The sequence below is a fragment of the Corvus kubaryi genome, unplaced genomic scaffold (assembly GCF_017639235.1).
Source record: "Corvus kubaryi isolate FWS band 111438036 unplaced genomic scaffold, C.kubaryi_AGA036_p1.0 37357, whole genome shotgun sequence".
Classification (NCBI taxonomy): domain Eukaryota; kingdom Metazoa; phylum Chordata; class Aves; order Passeriformes; family Corvidae; genus Corvus; species Corvus kubaryi.
This window is the reverse complement of record NW_024581117.1, coordinates 13,547,123-13,568,611: the sequence shown is the minus strand read 5'-3', so window position 1 is coordinate 13,568,611 and position 21,489 is coordinate 13,547,123. Positions and strand designations below refer to the sequence as shown.

The 21,489-nt window shown below is 41.5% G+C and overlaps 2 protein-coding genes across 7 annotated transcripts in view; one reads left to right on the top strand and one right to left on the bottom strand.

The window, feature by feature from the left end:
* CABCOCO1 (ciliary associated calcium binding coiled-coil 1) overlaps positions 1-4,283 on the bottom strand; it is a 264,326-nt gene extending 260,043 nt beyond the window's left edge. For 2 of the 3 annotated variants that reach the window (XM_042033354.1, XM_042033358.1), the window contains exons 1-3: positions 4,058-4,283; positions 3,619-3,691; positions 1,925-1,998 (exon numbers count right to left, since the gene is read on the bottom strand). The gene's annotated coding sequence lies outside the window, so the exon portion shown is untranslated. The remainder of the gene's footprint in view (positions 1-1,924; positions 1,999-3,618; positions 3,692-4,057) is intronic. The other variant, XM_042033355.1, reaches the window with a different exon arrangement.
* Positions 4,284-4,420: 137 nt separating this feature from the next.
* The window catches only part of RHOBTB1 (Rho related BTB domain containing 1), a 52,892-nt gene continuing 35,823 nt past the window's right edge, over positions 4,421-21,489 (top strand). Inside the window, exons 1-2 of one of the 4 annotated variants that reach the window (XM_042033613.1) lie at positions 4,421-4,637; positions 9,035-9,130. The gene's annotated coding sequence lies outside the window, so the exon portion shown is untranslated. Of the gene's footprint in view, positions 4,638-4,813; positions 4,902-9,034; positions 9,131-14,403; positions 16,438-21,489 lie in introns of those variants that run through there. The other 3 variants (XM_042033608.1, XM_042033609.1, XM_042033611.1) reach the window with 3 other exon arrangements.

The following is a 21,489-nucleotide window of genomic DNA, read 5'->3' as shown; positions in this document are numbered from 1 at the left end:
GGAGGGGAGGGGAAGGGAAAGGAGGGGAGGGCAGGGGAGGGGCAAGGAAAAAGGTGAGGCGAGGAATCTTTTGGTCAGTTCTTGTTCTGCCTCAGTTTTACATCTGAACAAAAGGATGGATAAGCTTCAGACAGTTTAACACTCTATATTACTTCATGATCTCTTTTTCCTGGATCAGTTTTGTGTAATTATGAAGTCATACAAGCTTTCCTTGATGAATTTTGTGCTTTACAAAAGACTAGTTCAGTGTGGCTAAGCATATTCACTACATTTAACAAAACTGTGAAAATAAATGAGTGGAAAGGTTTGTCCTTATCCTTCTTCCATGGCATTGTTGTTCTTTCCAGTGTTCTTTGGAGGGTATTCTTCAAAGGCTTGTCCAAGCTGGTTGTAAGCCTTTTTATTTAAAAAGAACGAATTGTATGAAGACATGATTTTGAGCAATGCTGGATAAACAGGAACTGTCCATCAAACCAGAGTTAAAAAGTATATATTTGTTAGAACCACTAGACGTCAGGAACTCTGCTGTCACTTCACTCCTGATATTTCTGAGCCCAAAGCAATGGGAGATTCAGGTAGGTTTTCCAAATCAGGAATGGATTCCCTCTGCATTACTTTTGTATAATATAGATTTGACATTTCCACAACCTGTTTCTCCTCAGGATAAAATATTTCACTGTTACAAAAATTTGCCAGTGAAATCCTCCCTCTCTCACAGATTCCAAGTGTCTTTACCCAGACAAACCTTTGCCAGTCTTACGTAGGTTCGTCTAGTATGAACACAATGTGATTCATGGTGGTGATTGCTTCAGTGTTTATAAGATTATTTTTATAACAGTCTATAAGGATGAGGTAAAGCTTCAGCAGAAGGTTATAGCGTGCCTCCTGACATTTTGACTCTTGCTCTGCTCACAGGGAAGAACTAAAACCTCTCACTACTCTGATTCATTGTATTACAGCCTAAAGCTGTAATAAGGCCTTCTAAGAAAGGCTCTGAAAGCCCTCAGTAGCTAAAATACTGTGATTATGATGTCTCAGGACAAAGAAGCAGCCTTCAAAGCCAGCACAATCTTTGCCACACATAGATGTGGAGAACAGGAGCTCCACCTGCCCCAACACCAAATGACAGGGAGAAGGAATGTAAGCCAGAGCTGGCCACAGCCTGCTGGAGACTGTGGGCAGAGCCAGAGAATACTCAGCAAGAGAATGCCACTCTCTGAAGCCTGTTCCAGGACAGTGTGACAGGAAAGGGCTACAGTAACTACAGTCATAACCCTAAGACAATAGAGGATAAAACATTAAAAACATCTCAATAAATTGTAGCATAATGAGCCATTGGCTTCAAAGCCTGTCTGGAAAGGCCTGGGACTTGCTCATTGCCGTGTCTCATATGCCCTCCCATGTCACCACAGTCCACTTGGCAGAACTGAGCACATGAACACTCCCTGCTCCACCACAGCACAAAGGTCTATGCTCAATTCACTGCTGCTGACACCTATTGCTTCAAGGCACCAGTTGAAAACAGCTGAGAGGACTTTCAGAAAGCTCACTGTCTACCTCCCTCCTGTAACATGTACTGAGAGCTGAAGAGTAAAAATCCAAATCTTTTATCCTTTAAGAACTCAGACACATAATGAAATCCATGAATCACCTGGATACCTACTATAGTCAGACTAATGTAACTGCAGCTTGATAACGGTGCAGCTATGAAAAGACTTAAAATCATAAACATTTTTGTCACCTTGGTATCTTCTGTGAATAAGGAGCAATCACAGTCCTGACATTATGACTGGTATCAGTCTGTCTTATGTCTGGGTTCAACAGATATTGTCATAAAAGTTACACAACCGTCAGCCAACAATTATTCTTAACAGCAAATTTAATAAATTGTTTTGGCATCCATTCCTGGAAGCCTAGAACTTACATAGCTTCTCCCCATCTATTCCATGTTCACTTGGAAGGATAATGGCACTCCATCTCTGCTCATAGATTCAACACCTGTAATTTTGCAAAAAAATAAGCTCAATATGAAAAGCATAAATTAATTTTTCAAAAATCAATAAGGACTGTAAATGAAAGTTGGTGGAAAGAGAGCAAGTGTTCTGTGAAGATCATTAGCTTTCCATAGTACTGCCTAATTAATTTAAGGCTGAAATGAAATTATCATACTTTAAAGGGCAGATGATTTACTAAATACTTTTTTTTTTTCTGATTTAAACGTACAGTCTTAGTATCCAAGGCATAATGAAAATATCCTACACCCGTAACTACAGAGCAGTGAAAAACTAGGAAATCCTACTTTGCTGGCATAAGAAAGGAAGTGAATAGGACTATCCTCAGACTAGCAAAGTTTCCTCTCTGGTACAACTGAGAAGCTCCCTTGTGTTGGACACAATCTGGGATTAAACATGGGAGTTCAATTTCCAAAACTGTCAGTCAAGAACCTTTCAAACAACCTAAATTCATTTTGAAGTGCTACAGGAAATACATGAAATAGAATCAAGCCTTTCAGTGTTCACAAAACAGAGCTGATTTAAAGCAAACTCTGTAACCTGTGGCGTGGGTGGACTTTTATCTCATGTGGGTTTAGTTAGCAGAGCTAAAAATGTTAGCCAATACAAGGTTGGAGGCTGTCCTCTGAACAGATGCAGATGATAACCCTTGTGAGCTCAGCTGTCTGCTCCAACTGCCTTGCAAATGATAGTGTGTTTCCAGCACAAATTACAGGAATTTAGACAGTTTGTTTGTACAGAGTGAAATTGCACAACTATACAATTCTACACGCAAATACTGTGGAAGCACAGTGGAGGCTTCCTCGTTGGGGCTCTAAATATGAGTTACCAGAACTCTGAATAAACTCTTCCCAAACAAAATAATCCTTCCAGTTCTGGGGAGTAACTGTGGCCTAGCAATCTTTCTTTGTCCTTGGTACCACATATGCAACAAAGGTCATTATCTCTCAGTCATTTATTCTAAACTTAACATTTAGCCAAGTTGCTAACAGTTTCTGTCCACTTAATGAGGAGCTCACAATACCAAGTGTCATGTATTTTAAAGGCTTAGCTCCTGGAATCCTGTGATCAATCTCCCACATTTCTTTTACAAGTGTAAAGCACAGGGTATGCTAGTGTTTGACAGTACCTAAAGCTGATTTATGTGCTCAAGGCAGTCTGTCCATGGCAGCACAGAGCTCCACACAGGCTAATTCGCCTCGATGCACAGTTCAGCATATGGATACAGCATGCATGTACATTGCACTATTGATACAGTATACAGCAGGTACATTTCAAGCCTTCATGACTCCACACGGAAGTACATGAAATAAAAATCATCAAAGAAGAAAGACGATTCAATGAACCCTGCTTCCCTTGTGGTTTTCATGATCTGGGGGCTAGGTTCATTAGTTCTGCAATGAATGCCTGATCTCTGCCATTCAGATAGGAGAGCAGTTTGGCTGCGAGCCCAGCCTGCCTCTCTACCTGCAATACTGCCAGCTCCTGCTGTCCTTAAGCCCTGTATCTTAGCCCTTCGCCTCTCAGAAGGGTTGTGTTGTCAGAAGCTCCCTGTAACCAACATTAAACATCACCAACGTGAAGCACTGGCACAAGAGCTGCGTACCTGGCCCCGTAGTCCTCCCAAATCCTCGTCAACAGCACAGGATGACCCAGGGTGGAAAATTGAGTCCAAGACCCTGAGTAAGCAGAAAATTCCTTTAACACCAGGCTACTAGGCTGTTCCTCAAATTTACGTAAGCGTTTCAGCAATATGTTCTACAACCTTTTTAAATGCCTTACGGAGCTGGATTATTTAAGGTGTCCCACTACTGTTCTGTTTAACGATTTCTGTTAGTGTATTATTGATAGAGAGGTCAGACACCCTGAGGACAGCGTAAATGGAAAGCATCCTGGGCGGAAAACGGGCTTAACGTTGTTTTTTAGCTACAATTCAGCATGAAAGTTCTGTGTTGGGAAACTGAAACGAGCAGTGCGGTGGGATTTACTCGTCAGACAGCAATGTTAAACACAGGAGTATTCACAGTTCAGGGAGGCGCACACACCTTGATCCCACCGTCGGATTCCACATTTCATCGCGCGGATGCTCACACGGAGCAGGGAGGAGGCGGCCGGGGACCCCACCCTCCTGCGCGCGGAGGTGATGCCGTTGCGGCCGCTCCCCGCACGGGGCCCCGCAGGATTTCCTGCCTCCGCAGCCCCTCAATTCCTGGAAACGATCTCTCCCGAGGGCAGGAAGGGCGAGCGCGTCGCCGCCGGCAGCCGCACAGCCCCGCCAGGCGACCCCCGGCCCCTCAGAGCGCAGCAGCGCGCGCACCACCCCCCCACCCCCCGCGCCCTCCTCCGCGCGCGCTTCCCGCCGCCGCGCGCGCGCGCGCGCTGCTGTAACGGCCGCGGCAGTAGCACCGCGTGCCGGGGCGCGCTCACGTGACGGCGCTGGTTGGCTGGGACGCGGCCGCTCCGCGCCGGGCACGGAACAGCACGGCACCGCACGGACCGGCACAGCACGGACCGGCACAGCACAGCAGGGCGGGACGGCACCGCACCCGAGGCACCGCCCCGCCCTCCGCACCCCGCTGAGCGTCACTTCTGTCCTGTCCCCAGCCGGTCCCGCTCCGCGCTCAGGTGAGACGCTGCGGCCCCTGTGGCCGGAGGGAGGGAGGGCGCGGGACGGGCGGACGCCGCCGCCGGTCGCTGTCGGTCGCTGTGGGTGACCCAGCGGGGCCGGACGCCGTGGGAAGCTGCGCCGGCGGAGGGAGCGGCGGGCGGCTGGGGCACCGCGGGGCTGGGAGCGGCGGGCCGGGGGCGCTCCCCGTTCCGGAGCAGCTCCTGCCTCAGGAGGGTCTCCGCACCTGCCCGCCTCGCCCTGGTGTCCTGTTCCCTTCCACGGTAAGGCCAGAAATGCTGACAGCTCCCTTGGGTGTCAGGCGGTGCTGCTGCAGCGCTCCTGAGCCATTCCATACCGTTAGACGTGTTCATTGTTTCTCTGGTTTCTCACGGTGCAGGCAGGGCGCTGGGGTATTTATCACTACACCTGGCATGACTTTTACTCGCTCGTGCAGAGAGCTTCTTTACAAAATTCATCCTGGCTAACCCCTGTTTGTGAAAATTAGATGGACAAAACTAAAATCTGTTAGTATTTCACTTTCTGGATATTGGTTTGGCACGTTTGCCATAGAAATGAAACTTTCTTCTCATATAGAATCTTCAGGCACTTTCTGAATGCACTTTGTTTGAAAAGCAATTTGCTGAATTAACATAGCATGCACAAAGATAACTTGAGTTGACGTACTAGCAGAGTACCATCTATCTCGTGAGCAAAAATGGAATATTCCTGCCCTTAGGTTCCTTTTTAATCTTAAATTATTAATGGTTCTCTGCATTACAAGAATGAAATTTGTAATTGGTACAGAGTGCAAATGCATGTAGAGAACTGAATATGAGGAGCTGGTTATAAAGAAGGATGTGCCTCCCAAAAAGACCTAGCAGGAGAATGAAGAGCCCTTTCTGTACAGTTGTTGAGAACCTCTGGGGAGAAGCAGTGGGCCATACCCAGCCCAACTCTTTTGCAGCTCTCTGAAAAAAAGGAATAAGAAAAGAGAAAAACTCTTCCCTGCTTGGGGAGCATAGGAAAGTAGAGCTTTACAGTTACTTGCACTTTTGTTTAGCAGCTGTTTAATTGAGTTGTTGTGGGTGCTCCTAAGATAGGGTTAGTGACTATCATAGTATCCCATCTTCTTTTAGAACCTGATTGTCAGTTTCACACCAAATGTTGTCATTTGTACTTAGTTAAATTGATCTAGTTATATCACATGTCATCATGCTGTTGTCTATGTAATCAATACAGGTAAAATTGCCTTTTTCTCTGAGAGAGACCCCAGGGAAAAAGCATACTTGCCTAAACTGAAGTAGAAAGGGCAAAACACTTGCATTTACTTTGGATTCAACAATGTTAAAGGTTTGAAAATATGTTGAGAGGAAATGTTGGTTTAGGTATCAATGGGAAGTAACATTTCTACTGTCTGTTCAACCATGTAATGTAGAGCAAGTGAGGTGTGTCATAGTAAAGATTACAACAGTGAACTAAGGTTCTGCTCTTTTTTTTACTTAAACTTCTTCCAGTATTTGAACTTTTAGAGGCAAAAGTTTGAAGTGAGACCGTATTAAGCAAGTCAGAAACATAAGGGTTAAAAGCAGTTTTCTTCCATGTAATCCCTCAAAGTTTGTTGAAGAGATTTGGGGCAGATGTACTATGAATGTGTGGCGTTACAGAAACTGAAACCAATGCACAGAGGTGATGGGCTAGTAAAAGGAAACTCACAGAAAACTTGAGAGGAGAAAATTCTGCAATATTGTTAGTTTGGTAATAATAATAAAACCCCCCAACAAACCAAACAAAATGAGTGGAGCAAAAACTGGATCAGCTAAGGCTTCTGAATGACACGAAGGTGAAGCTGAGGTAGGTTTGAGGGGAAAACAAGGCCGAGTTTTCTTGAGTTTTCTCTAGTATCAGTGTGTTAGAGGAGTGTCTTGTGCATCACAGAAGAGGCTTCTAGGCCAGATTAGACATGACTGTTGGCCTGAAGTAGTTATCCAGGGAGCCCAGTGTTCCACCTGACCTCTTCTGCATTCCTTTTGGGCCTGGTTTGCACTGCAAATGTTCCACCTGCCAACCTGCAGCAGGTGTTCCTGTTCCTCACCTTTCTGCCTATTTAAAAGAAATTCCCCACTTTGGAGAATTAGGTCATATAAGTACATCCCTCACTGAGTTACTCTGTGTTCCAGCTGGTTTTAGTTTCTGTCAGCCCATGGTCACCTTGCTGCATGTCCTGCCCACAGTATCACGGTGTGCTAGCTGTTGTGGGTGGGCATTAGTTCAGGTAATGCCTGCCTGGGTGTGGAGCAGATGGGAGAGAGAAGGAAGTGCACTGCCATGGCCACAACTGATACTCTCTCTGCAGGCACACAGGGTGAAAGTCATGGGAAGCCAGCTCTCTTCTCAGCTGTGAGCTCCTCAAGGCTCTGATAAGGAAGGTGCATGTAAGGTTTAGCTGCTCTATTCTTCTGAGTGCAGATCATCATTACAGAGAGAGATCTGCTTCCACTACCATGGCATGAAAGATGTTTGTATTTTGGAGTCATAATAGGGTAGAACAATGCTAATTAAGAATTAAGCCTTTATTTTGTAGGCTCAACTATCTTCAAAACTAGAAAGTGGAAGACTGAGGGGCAGGGGAATGAAGGCCATAAGCTTTTATCTGTGAAGTGGAACTTTTAGGCTTATGCTTTAGTAATGATGAAAATCAGGTTTAGCTACATTTCTGTCTGCTTACATTCTTCAAACAACTGGTCTGACTTTACAGTATAACAATTAAGAAAAATCTCAGCAAGCAGGAGAGTCTTAATGTGGTCTTTACTAGGACAATAATGTAAATGATTAATGATTGATAAAAAAGAATTGTGAATGAGCTTGCGGAAGGGCTTTGCATGTCTGTTTGAGAGTAAGAAGGATCTTGAAATATCCTTGGAGGTCACATCTGTAGGTTTTAATGAGGGTGAAGCAGAGAAAGGCTGTTAGAAGTGAATGAGATCTCAGTGAAATAAAAACATAGAAAGCTCTGGGTTTATGATCAGATAAACCAGATCTATTTTTTTTAGTTTGGGTTTTTTGAAAAGGGTTGTTCTGAAAGAAGTTGCAAGTAACTTCTAATCAGCCACCAATACTCAGGAAACAAGTAAACAGTTAGGAATGGTACAGTATCACATAAGTAGCTATTTAAACAGTTTTAGAGCCCTGAGTGTGCTCATGTCACTAATTAATAATTTGGGGGGTTGTTTCATTGTGGGTTAAGGCTATTTTTCGTAGGGCTCACAAAGGGAGCTGTATGGGCCTGCCTTGGAGGAAGTAAGGGCAAACACTGTAGGAAAGATGGTGAGAAGATTCTCCACAGTTGTAGCTGCATGAAACACGGCAGTTCAGGAAGACTGATACGTCTTTGCCTCTAAAATGCTTACTGATAAATAGCAAAGGGAAGGGCAGGACTTCTAGAGGATATAAACATCATGCCTCTAGCTCTAGGATCAATTCTTGTGGCTTGCATATTTCACAAAGGTGGAATGAAGTTTTACTTCATTTTCTGTTTGCTCTCTCCATTGTGTTGTGCTGGGTATCTATAGAAGGTGGGAATTTCTGTGAGAAGTTAATTTCAGTCCTACATTGAATTTTGAAATGATCCTGATAAGAAGGGAGAAATGCCTAGGAAATCTAAGTGGGCCACTGCTCTGTTCATTTGAAGACTCTGCATTTCACTGCTGCTATTCAAGCTAACATGGACCCCTGAAACCTACTTGTGCCATTGAGCATTGCTTTTAGGGCAGCATCTGAGATGAAATACATGTTGCTCCCACCTTTGGTTCTTGGAAAACCTCTGCCTTGCTCCTGGATGGGAACCAAGCCACAATAATGCAGCCATTTACCAAACCCAACAAAGGACATTTATAATTAATTTCATTTGTTACCAAAGGGGAAAGCAACACAGAACTCCCAGTTCATGTGTCATCAGGCTGTCAGCTCATATTTTAGAGTCTTGTCACCTTCTTGAAGGTAGGCAAAAAAACCCTCCTCTAAGTCTGTTGCCTAAGAGAGAGGAGCTGGTTAACTGGGATACAGCAGCGTTTGGTTCTGACACCTAAGGTGGTTGTGTTTTTTTTAAATCTAAATCCAGAGGGAAATTATTCAAGAACAAGCTTCATTTGGCAGAGCTGTGTTAATCTCCAGTTATGCTCAAAAGCTCATCGAGCTACCCATGATTTCTTCAGTGCTTTGAGCAAAGAGTGTTTTAGTAAAGATACACAGTTTACCTGTTTGAAACTTTGAAAGACTGTTTTGTTGACCAAGCAGGCCTGTTTTACCATATAAAATGGATCATAAAAGATGTTGTTGCTGTTGCACGTGTTGTAATTTTAGGTTGAAAATTGTAAGGTTTATTCTCTTTATTTTTTTCCCCTTCTTTCCTCCTTAGGAGTGCCACAGTAAGAGAAAGATATGAAGTATTTTTAATGGAATTCTGCTTTTGATCAAGCTGCTAAAAATGGATGTGAACATTTTCTTCTGTGAGGTAAGTATCGACAGGGAGAAACAGAAGAAAACCTGACTCATTTCACTTACTGTTGCCTGTCACCACTGCTCTTCTGACCAGCAGCTTTTGGTCAGGTATTTTAGAGTTATAGCATCTGTGTCTTGGCAAACTTTGTACCAAAAGTCTTAACTGAAAAGTCACTCAATTAATCGTTCCGTTTACAGGATTAGTCAGCTTTGTTCTGCTATTTCAGCAGATAAAAACAAATGTATAAAGGCTTGGTGTTGCAGGGTTGGTAATGAGCAGCTTCTGCACAGAGTAGCTTTTGACCCAATGTCAAGCTTTTTTTCAAAGCATCAAAGAAAAGGAAGCTGCTAAGTCTGATTTTCAAGAGTGAATACTTACACAGACTAACTGCAGGTGCAGGAAATGAGTGAGATCCTGGGATGAAGAAAGAGTTTGTACCACAAATATGTAGGTACTTTTCCATGCATCCAGGCAGCTTTCTGAGTTCCTGCTCTGTGCAGCCTAGTGAAAAGTGGGGCTGTGGCCAGCCTGAGTTGCAGATGTATATTTATATTGCTTTTGTCAATATCACAGCCAGATCTTCACAGTTCCTGCAGTAAGTTTGTAAGTTAGTAAAACCAAATATGTCCTTAATTTAGGATCATGGGAAAAATCAGGTTGTAAGGAACCTCAGGATATCATAGAGTCAAACCCTCTGCTCACAATTTGGAGTAGTCAACGAATTAGGCCATTTTCACCCACTGGCTTTCTCAGTCTGTTACATGCTCAGAAGTATTAACAAAAGATGGATTTATAGCTTGCCATATGTATTGAATGTACAATATAATAATGCAGATAGGAACATAAGATGCTACTAAAATTTGTCAGAAGGGCGAATGTTTTAATTAAGACAGGATTGCACAGGAATGGTCTGTTTCTCTGAACAAAGGAAACAATAAATCTCTGATGTGTTCATTTCTTGCAATTGCAAATGAAACCTCCACAGGTCAGCTAACTCAGTGACATGCTGACAGTATTTTCAAGACGGGTTCCCTGCAAGAATTACCCCTTCCCAGGCATCTCTGGGGAATCTATTTATTTACTTCCTCCTGTAAGCAAAATTGCTTTCTCATAATAAAAGGAAGGGAAGTGAACACGTTGCTTATCCTGTCTGAAACATGTTACTGAAACATTTCCTCTGAAGTATAAATATTTGTTCATGGGAAAACATAGTGACAATGTGAATAAAAATAAGCATCTTGTCAGGAAGCTTAGGGAGCAGTCTCTCCCCTGGGCTCTAAAAGTAAACACACACCAAGCATCCCTCCTCCCCCCATCATTATGTACTGCCAAGCAGAACATTTTGTGAGCCCTAGGAATAACTACTTCCACTGTTTTGGCCAGGGAGGGTTATACAATGAAAGGGTTAATCCTGTCAGGAGAAAGGCATTTTAGCATTCAGAGCCTCATGGGAGGGTCAGTGAAGTGAAGAGACACTTGGTTTACTTTGGATTTATGCTTATCTCAATGTGCTTTGAATTGATCCCTCAAAATTGGTAATTTAATAGCTTTAATAGTTACATTAGTAATTTAATGAGCCCCTTTCAGGACATCATCAAAGGCAAACATATACTTTGTGAATAAAAATAGAAGTAATTTTATAGGTAATGCAGTTCCTAAAAGCTAGTATACAATATTACACATATGCAAGTTGTGATCGTTGTGAGTTAACCCCAGCCAGGAGCTAAGTACCATGTAGCTGCCTGCTTATATACCCCCAGTACAAAGGAGGGGAAGAGAATCAGAAAAAAGGTAAAGTCCGTGGGCTAAGAACTATTTAATAATTGAAATAAAATATAATAATCATTGGAATGAAAAGGGAGACAAAAGGGAGAGAGAAATAAAACCCCAGAAAAACAAGTGATGCACAATACAGTGGCTCACCACGTGCTGGCTGAGGCCCAGCCCAGCCCTGAGCAGCAATTGGCAGCTCCAAGCCAATTCACCCAATTTATATACTGGGCATGACCTTTTAGGGTATGGAATATCCCTTTGGCCAGTTTGGGTCACCTGTCTTGGCCCTGCTGCCTCTCAGCTTCTGGTGTACCTGCTCAGTGGCAGAGCATGAGGCATTGAAACATCCTTAGTTTGGAGTGAGCACTACCAAGCAACACCTACATCAGTGTGTCACCAGCATTCTCAGAGTGAGTCCAAAACACAGCACTGTACCAGCAACTAGGAAGAAAATTAACTCTATTCCAGCTGAAACCAGGACAGTGATGCTGTGAATTATTTAATATGCACTGACTGAGAACACTATCAAAAAGTACCTATTGAAAATGGCACACCCAAGAACCCCAATATCTCTTTTCACCTCTGCTCCCAGTGTCAAGTCTTGCTTCCCAGCCTGTTTTAAATTAATTTCTGAGTAACATGTATAGCTAAATTATAGAACAATATTCTCAGAAACTTGCTGTCTCCACACCAGTTCCTGCTGCTTCTCTGATTTGGTCTCACTTCTTAAAGAGAATATATCTACAGGTCTGAAAAGAAGTTAACTTGTGGATTGGTCTGTGCTTGAGTCAGGAAATCCTACATCTCTGAAAGGTGTCTGCAGAGGTGTTATTTACTCCTTAATATCCCAGTCATAGCTTATTTGCTTATGGGCTTCTGTGTCTCTTGAGGCATTATGAGACAAGTAGTAGTAAATTTAGCTCCCTGGGTAAAGAAGCTACTGCTCTCTCAGAGATTACTGTCTTCACAGGCAGTGGAATAAAATAGCTGTGTGTGTGATTGCCTCTACAGTGCAATCTGGTACTTGAATTTAGCTGACAATTCAGATTGGTAAATACAAAGTTCTGGACTGTGCAAAGCCAGCAGAGGAGTGTGTGTGTAACAGTAACCTTCAGCAGAATTAAATTTATCAGAGGAAATTTTAAATTTTAAAGCTGCTTGAACTAGTTCTTCTCAGGCTTATGATTGCTTGTGACTGGAGATCAGAAATGTGGGGGACTGCCTTGTGTGGGTGGTTCAGCTGTGAGGGGAAGGGCAGTGTTGCTGTTTGTTGTTTTTAATCTTTATAATTAAATTTATGTTCTCTAGCACTGTTTATTAGACTGTTGAAATCTGTGTTTCTAACTTCATCATGGGATTTCCTGTGCTTTACATAAAAGAGAATGAATGATTTTCACAACACCTATGCAGAATCAAAAAGAATTTGTTATTGTGCTTCTGCACGGGCTCCTAGATGTGCTCAGCATGGGCAGGTGTTCCAGTAATTGTCCTGAGCGACAGGTACAGTTTACACTTGAGATGGACGTACATGTTGGGGCCCTTATGGCTGTCCCATGTTTCAGTTCTTGATTTATGGCTGTTGCTTAACACTTGAACTTCTTGAATTTGGCTCTTCAATTTCAGAGACATCTTTTTGACTGTCATGTGAGTTTATGACAGTGATGTAGATTATTGGTCACTAAATACAGAAGACTATTTCCATAAAATACTTTCCAGTCTTCTAAGGAAAATACCAGTGGGTCAGGCTTTTCTTGAGGCAATCCAGCTGTCTCATTGAATTTCTCCAGGGGTGAATTTTGTTCTTTTCATTCTCTTGTGTGTTTGCAACAGTGCTTCCCACTGGCAACACTGTAATTAAGGAACTTTCAGTATTTTTCTTACAATAAGGGTACAATAGTATTTTAGCTGTAGATGTGAATTTCAGCTAGAAGCCTAATGTAAAAAATTGGAATGGTGGAGAAATGTTTATCTTCTGTAACAGATGCAGTTTGATGACATTTTATTGGCAATTGCTTCTGTAAATAATTCATACCTTTTCCTGAAAAAATATTTTGGGGATGAGGTGTGGGAGGAATTTAATTCTCTTGAGGATTTTATAATGCTACAAAATGCACCCCGCTCTAGCAATTTTGTCAATATGTATGGGAGTAAATAAAATTAATACCTTTGTATTTCTTCTCTTCTACCTTTAACCGGGAAAAGAACTCTTGCCTGACTCAGAAAAGACTGTAAAAAAGTTTAAAAATAAAATGCTACATGTCTTGCTACTTTAATGAAAGAGAAAAAAAACCCTGCTCATAGAATTCATGATGGTTTGGCAATATGACTTTCGAGCAATGAGTGGATGAGAAATTTCAAGGCATTGGGATATTTTTGATTTTGTTAAAGCTCCCTGAATGGCTGATTAGCTTCAAAACCACTGCTGCTGGTTCTAGTTTGTTTTTAATTTTACAAAGGTATATTCTGTTCCTGACATATTTAAATGCTGCACATATCACTGTATGTGTAATTGGAAAGTGATGTCTTTTTCTAGTATTTTGCAAATTACACAGTATACACACACTCCTTTAAGCCCTCTGATTTGTGCCTAATCTGTAGTTCAAACCTGTAACAATGATACCTTGGCAGGTCCTGGAAGTAGTGTCCTACACCCTCTGTGAAAACTGCAAATATGTGCAAGAAATATGTGATTTCATGGTTGATAGCTTTTGAATGGTAGCATTTAAAAGAACAGAATCCTTCTTGGTAACTATTCCTAATAAGCATAATTAGGGAAGTCTCATCAAGCAGCCTGTGGTGAAACATGCAAACTGTCTTTATTGCCTGCTTCTTGAACTTGGAATCACTCGTGTGTGTTCTCTTGTATGAATCACTTGTGTGCATTCCTCTGCAATTTCTGCAATTACCGTTTTCCTTCAGCTACACCATTTTGCTAGAATTTATAGGAAGTGTTTCAGGGAGTGAAAGATACCCATCAGAACCAATATGGTAATATTCTTTCTGCATATGATTTACAGCCTTAACTCATTGGTGAAACAAAGAAGTGGTAACTAGATTTGTTTAGACATATTGAAGTAAACCACTAAAATACCTGAGTGGTGTTTGGACAGTAGAAACCTCTTGTTGATATAATCCAGCCTAACCCACTGAATTTGTTGTGTTGCAAAAACACAGGCTTTGCAAGGCAGTCTTTGCTAGTGTGACTAAATCATGTCAGTAAACTGGTGTAAGGTGGTGGTAAGAGGCACAAGTTCCTACCTTCCTGGAAAAGCTTTCTCTTTCAAAAAGTGAGTGGTTCCAAGGTATAGAATATGGAGGATGTAACAGTTTGAATTTTAGTCTTGAATGAGTGAAATCCTACAGTGTTATTACTGTGCAGAATCACACTGTTCAAAATGAATGAAGAATTGTACTGTAATCTTGAGGGGGGTTGTAATTCAAATAAGTACACTCTTTGAACAACCTAGTGAAAAAATATCAAAGTTACAGGTGCTTAATTCATTTCTGTTTTGTTTCAGGTACTTTAAGTTACCATCTTTCTAAGGCATGTAGCAACTAATTCTATGGACTTTCTCTTCTTGAATTAGTCCCTGAATTGAAGCCCAGAGGAATCCCTGGAAGACTTTCCCCAACAGTTCCAGTAGGATTTATATCATGCTCTTAAAACCATAATTTCGTGTCTAGCTCACCATGGGACAGAGGTGCAGAAAAGCAAGTTGTAGCTAATAAGGCTATTTCTCTAAGATCAGTGATGATGAGATTAAGCTGCCTTTGATTCTTCTATTTAATCCTGCTCTGTTGGTTTGACAGCCTATAAAGATCAGGATATGGCTGTTGGCTGCTGTTCCTGTATATAAGCAGTGATTCAGAGACCAGTAAGACTAGGCTTTGGCAACTATGAAAAAGGTGACAAAATCCACTTTGTCTCTCTTCCCCTCACCACCCCTACCCTACATTTTTCAGTTCCTGTAGCTGGAGATCTGTGTTCAAGACTTGTCCTCATGATCTCATTATACCACCAATATAAGCAACTCTGAGCAGGGGTGGCACATTGTTGCAATAATCTCTATTTGTGTATTGCTCCTATCAAATTTCTGCAATCTTTTACCAAAATTTTGGCTTCTAAAATTTGGTCTACGTTTTGTATCCTCCTGCGTGTGAATCTACTAGGCCTTTAATAGGTAATTTATGCAATCCTCAAAAGGCAGAGAGAGCATTTATAATGCTTGGAAGAATAAGGGCTGATCCATTTATGCATGGTTTTTAAAGCTCAATAGCTTAGACCTAGAGTGAGAAGCAAAGACACTGTATGTCATTGAAAACCTCCTGTAGTTGTAGTATAACGAGGTTTCAAGTCTCGCAGAAACTCAGTACTCAGAGACAAGTGAATTTTGACTAATCTACATAGAGGTGGAGACTGACAGCTAGCCACAAGGTCAGACAGACAGAAAATCTTCCCCTGCTGACTGTTTGCTATGACTCTTATTTTGTTCCACAAAGGATTTCTTTCCATTCCATTAACATCTGATTAGATGGCAGAAACATTTTAAGAAGCTCTGAACAGTTATGCAGATACCAGCACTATTACTTCCAGATTCATTCCCTTGCCAAACAGCAAAATGACACAGTCAAGAACAAATCCTCCTACTAGTCAGTGTTTCCTATTTAGTTTTTGTTTGGAACTGTTGTTATAAGCTGATTAAATCTTTTGTATCCATGTTGCAGTTCTGAGGAGCTAGAAGTGTGGAATATAGCAAATACAAGCTGTTGCAAAATTGCTCCCATTAGAAAAGATTACACACGTGATACAAAACTTTGTCATAGAACCAATTCTTGATACAGCCTTGTCCTCTCTGGGTTGTGAATGCAGTGAGCCATAACTCTGCCACTTCTTCCCTTGGGAGACTCTTATGTAACTGCTCAAGCTGTTTCTCTTGCTGTTCTTCATATTAAGCCAAAATTTTGTTTTGCTTAATTGTATCCTGGTACACCTAACATTGCAAACTGGGACTGTTCGAGTGAATCCACTCCCTTTTAAGACCCAACCACGCAGTCTGTAGAAAGAGAAGTGCAGCAGTGAAGGCAGTATTGGAGTTTAAGGGGTCACGAGAGACTATGACAGCGCAAGTGAACAGGCTGGGACATACCTGGCTCAGCTGAGCGCCCTTCCAGCAGCGGGGCTCACCCATGGCCGGGGCTGCCTGAGGTTGAGTGCAGCGGGGAGGGTGAGGGCAGGGCTTATTCCCCTCTGCCTGGCACCTGGTAGGTGGCTTCTGAGGAACTGTGCTCAGTTTCAGGCTTCACAGCTCAGAAGAGAGATTGACCAACTGAAGAGAGTGCAACCAAGGGCCACTAATACTGTGGGGAAACTGAAACATGAGATGTACAGAGACACTGAGGGAGCTGCTTACCTGGCCTGGAGAAGAGAAGGTTAAGAGGGCATCTAATTACTGCTTCAGGTACTCACAAGAGGTTATGGGGAAACCAGATCCTCTCACCGTTGTGCAACAAAAGGACAAAAGGCAGCAGTCACAAGTAGCAATAAGGTGGGTGTAAAGAAAAACATTTTCTCACTGGTTGTAAAAAAAGCCATTTTCATAGTGAGTGGCTAAGCAATGGAACAGGTGGATTGGAGAATGTGAACTGACTGTCCTTAACCTGATCAAGCTTTGAAGTTAGCTGTGCATTGAGGAGGAGGTTGGACTAGATGACCTCTAGAGGACTCTTCCCACCTAAATTGATATTCTGTTTTGGGGTGAGGCGGAGAGAATCAGGGTCTCATAATTAACAGATTAAATATGGAAGCAGGGGAATGCAAAAGCCAATTTCCTATGCATAATTAGACAGAAAACTAAAGCGTTGTTGAAATATAACCATCTGAAAAAAAAATGTAGATATTGAATTTTTATTCCTAATTATAAGTATTGGCATTTTCCTTCTGTAAACGGTTCCTTTCCTGTTTATTCAGCTGTTCAAAATGTATGCCTACATTAAGCCTTCTATATCCCTTTTCTAGTGAAAAAGAATGGGGAAATATAATTCATAAGGCAAACCACTGGTGCTCTATATCATCCACAGAATGCTCTAATAAAATCTGGTGCACTGCGGGCTTCTTAAGCAATTATGGTCTTGCACTATATTTAGCATTCAATGAATAACTGCAAAAAACCCCTAACAAATACATGCATACGTTAGTGTCTAATGAACACAGTGAAGGTATCATTGTGTGTGTTACATGTCTCCATCTCTGAGCATTACAACAAATGTGGGATTGTAGGAAAAGGGATGAAACCGGCCAAATCAATTTGCATTGCTGGCTGAGAGTAGATGCTGATGTCACTAAATAGAGACACCTTACGTCAAATGCTAACCAAAGAGAAGGACAGACTGGGCACAACGTACAGTAGTTTCGAAAAGAGAGCTAATTAGGAATGCATGAGCATTTGGCAAGGGTACATTGCAGCCCTGAATGCAAACCTTTTAATACCAAAATTGTATTGACAGGAAACGAGTTGAATTTTATTTCAATGTTTATAGAATATGTTCTTACATAGTTCTATTCAAGGCATTTGTTCTCTTTATGAATTTTTTATGGATAAAATCTAATGAAATATATCCTAATCTATTACAAAAGTAGTTAGAAATTATTTTGATCTACCCATATCATAACAGTCTCTAAGCCTAATAGTGGGGAAAAGTAGACTTCAATGACAGGAGCTGGGTGGTTCTGCTATTTTAATTCACGTGCTACCAGTTGGCTGAGACTACATATATCGCATACAATGGGTGGATGGTGAAGTCCTTAACTGAAGTACCACGTTTCCTTATTTTGGTTGTACAACATTCACTCATGTTCTCTTTGTATTGTTGAAAGCAAATTTCCTGGACTGTAGAGAGCACCTTCTGTCCCTGTGAGATTGCCACATGCAATGTGGAGCCCATACAGGACAATTTAACTTACTTTGTTTTACTTAATTCCTTGTGCATTTATATTATTTCCACTAATGATTTTTTAATCTAAACATGCTCCTAAAGTCTTTTAATATGAAAGGCCCCGGCATTCAGGGATAACGGAGAGAGAGAAACTCTAGGATGTCCTATACTATTGAGTTTTGGTTTTGGACAGTCCCAGGCAGTCTTTGGAATGTTAGACTTGCCCTCTTTTAGTGAATAAGCTCAGTTCTGTAACTGTTGCTGCTGAGTCTTGTTGGTGGAGCATATCATAGGAAACTGCATTTGTGCTTGGTTGTTACTACCTAAAGGAGAAGGGAAATAATCTCAGTTGTCCTGAATGAAAAGCTTGAGTGGGTCCTCAGAGGGAGCAAAGAGCCACATCACTACATTTCTTTTCTTTTTTTTTTTTTAAGCAGACCGTACCTCTACTACAAGGAAGAACCTCTTGCTTCCACATAGCCCTTGGATCTGGGATGTTGACTTTGATAAACAGAAATATAAAATCTAAACCCCAGAGTTACAATGCTTAGACTATTATCCTCCTGCAGACAGAGCAGACTTAGATTATGACGGGGTGGTAAGAAGCGTGGGCTAGTCCATTTCCTCCCCTTCCAGAAGAGTTTTGTCAAAGAAGCTGAGCCAAGTGCTTGTAGTCCCTTCTTCCTGCGCTTCCTGTTATCCTTGACTGGTATTTTTTCAACCTGTCTCCTCCTGAGCCTTTCTCTGGTGTCTGGGGAGTGCAGAGGATGGAAGGGCCTGAGGGCTCTGAGCTTCAGCATTTCTGAGCTGGTAGAAAGTTCCTTAAGGAGTTCTGCTAACACTGTGTGTCAGAGCAGCCTCTGGAGTTAAACCAACTCTCAAGATCCAGAAGTAGAAAGGTTATTTGTAAACTCAGTTGCAGTCTATGCACAACTGATGCTCTCTCCTGATGTTTTTAATCGTCTGAGAAATAAAGTCTCAAAACCAAAAGGTTAGTTTAGCCCCAGAGTAACAAATAATATATTTGAGCATATGGGGATGTGAATTTACATTTGTGCTTTCAAATGGATTTTTTAATTTAGCAAAACTAAGATAATTCTAAGTAGAATTCTCTGTGAGAGTAAATGCATTTTTAAATTATTATTTTAGTCTTTTTTTATCCAGTTGTTCTCTCAGCTGTGAGATAAGTGTTTAAAGCACATAACGGAGCTGCAGTGACGGAGCTCACTTGGCAGCCCATAAACATGTTTTGGAAAGCTGTATTGACTTGACAAAAGCAGACTCTGTGGTTGCTACCATGCTACCATGGTCCAATGCCATGTCCTTTAGGATTGCTTGCAAAGATAGAGCTTATTCCCTTCTCCCTTTCCCTCTAGCTGTTATTCCTCCCTGAAAACAAACAAATGAAAATGAAAAATCCAAGCTGGCTACCTGGAATACTTAAACATCTAATTGAGTAAAACTTTACCATTCATGTATTTTTAATGCTTATGCAAAGTCAGTGGGAATACTTGTGGTTTGTTACTGTGCTTTCTTGTACCAAAGCCTAGAAACTGTCAGTTGCTCTACACTCTATTAGAGATGCATTCCAACCACTTCTCCATGTGTCACTCAAGTTTATGGTCAAAACTCAACTGTTTTAAAACTTTGGGAAAATGTAAATACGCTTCAATACAGGATTATGTATCAGAAAACAGAGAACTTCTGGTTGTCCTGGGGTTTTATTCTATACTTTGCTGGAAAAGCTGCAATCTGAATTATGTAAGAAGTTTTACATTTGTGGTGGGAAAGGACTGAATGGTAAAAGTTGCTGTAGATGATCATTAAAATGGAAAGGATATAGTAGCATGTACCTATTTCCACAGCAGCAGAAGCCTTTATCACCCTTTGATGAAACAGGGAAATAGAGAGAAACTTGAGAACTTTTCTTTATCCTGATCAAAAGCAGGCTCTCTTTTTCCCCTTTTAACCTCCTGACTAATCTTTGTCATTGCTGTGTTCTGCTAAATTTACTATTGTGCACTAAAAATAACACTTTCTTCCTGTCCTCTTCCCTTTTTTCTGTACAAAAGCTCTGTAAAAAACTGGCAATCAGATCTAAAGGTTTGTGGGGTTTTTATTGGCTTGGTTTGGTTTTTTTTTTAATTGCAGTCCAATACTTCTTGAGTCAGTATCACGACAAGTCTAGTTGCTTTGTATCAGTTTTCTCTCATGTGTTGCTAACTTCCTGTTCTCACATTAACACTCATTGTTTGTAGCAGTGATGGTCTAAGTATTTTTAATAGAGACATGGGTTCTAGCTCTGATTTGTCTTCAAAAAGTGATCATTTAGACTGTAGAAAAAAGGTACCAATAAAGAATTAAAAATTGCCATACTGAAACAGTTCAGTAAAAGGAATTCCTTTCATATAACACTGCTTTGCTCAGCCTCCTGAATTCAGTGGGATGAACATGAGTTTTTTTGTTTTCCTAAAAATTGTGTGTCTGAGAAACAAGTGAATACATGGGGTTGTTGTTCTTGCACAGAATGAAAATTTTTAGCCCTCCTCTGTAGAGAAGTTCCCATAGAACTTAAAACTTAAAAACCAGAAGGTTATTATACTATACATTTTAAATCTGTTGACTTTTTTTTTACTTTTTGTTGCCTGCATTATCAACTTGATATTTCTTTGCTTGTAAGTAGATGTCTGAGTGAGAGTTGTTTTAGTTTCTGATGCATTCGTCTTGTCCATCCAAACTGTGCAAAGCTAGGAGAGTAACACTTAGTATTTGCCATGATGCAAGTTGTTCTTCTGCCCCTATTAGCCTCCTTTTATATGAAGTGCAAACTGTAATTTGTCCTGACATAGATGTACTCAACTGAAAATTGTTGCAGTCTGACCTGGTTAATGTGAGTTTGGCTTCTGGGTATTTGAAAAATGTAAGTAATTGACTATAACCAAATGCAGTTGGATACTGTTAACCTGTTATTGGTACAGTTAACTGTTCTTGTAAGTGGGGTTTTAAGCAACTTTATAATGTTTTCCAACAAATTACTGTCTTAATGCTATGAGACTCTGCAATGTGTGAGTCCAGGTTGCTGTAAGAGAATGTTTTTAAAATAGTCACAGCTATGTCAAAAACTGTCCTTAGCTGCAGCAGTTGTGCTCATGTCCCATATTGGTTAGCGACAGTTTTGTTGATGTCAAGTGGTAAAAGAAGAGCCAGAGACTGCTGTTTTAGCAGGGAGCCAGGTCTGGATTGTAACACACAGGGCCTTGAGCTGTTTTCACTGGTTTGAAAATGCCAAGTCTAGATTGTCACTATAAGAGAAGGGGAGGTTGTGGTTTAATTATGATGTGTGTGTTTTACAAGAAGGCTTCAAACTGTGAAAATGGAGACAAGTGATTTCAAAAGATAGCAGCAGCACCTGCAATAAGAGATTGCGTGCCCAACGTAGGGCATCATCCAGGGAGGCCTTCAGGACCTTTGCACTGTGTATGCATTAACAGTATTTGCAGTGTATACGTACAAAGACTGCATATGGAGGGTGTTGCTCTGTTTTCAAGTTGTTTCGTGTTCGAGTTTTTCCCGTGCGAGGCCGTGGCAGAAAGTCTCTGCTGCGGGCCGTGGGGCAGCGGATGCGCCCGGCGTTCCCCGCTGCGGGCCGTGGGGCAGGAGAAGGA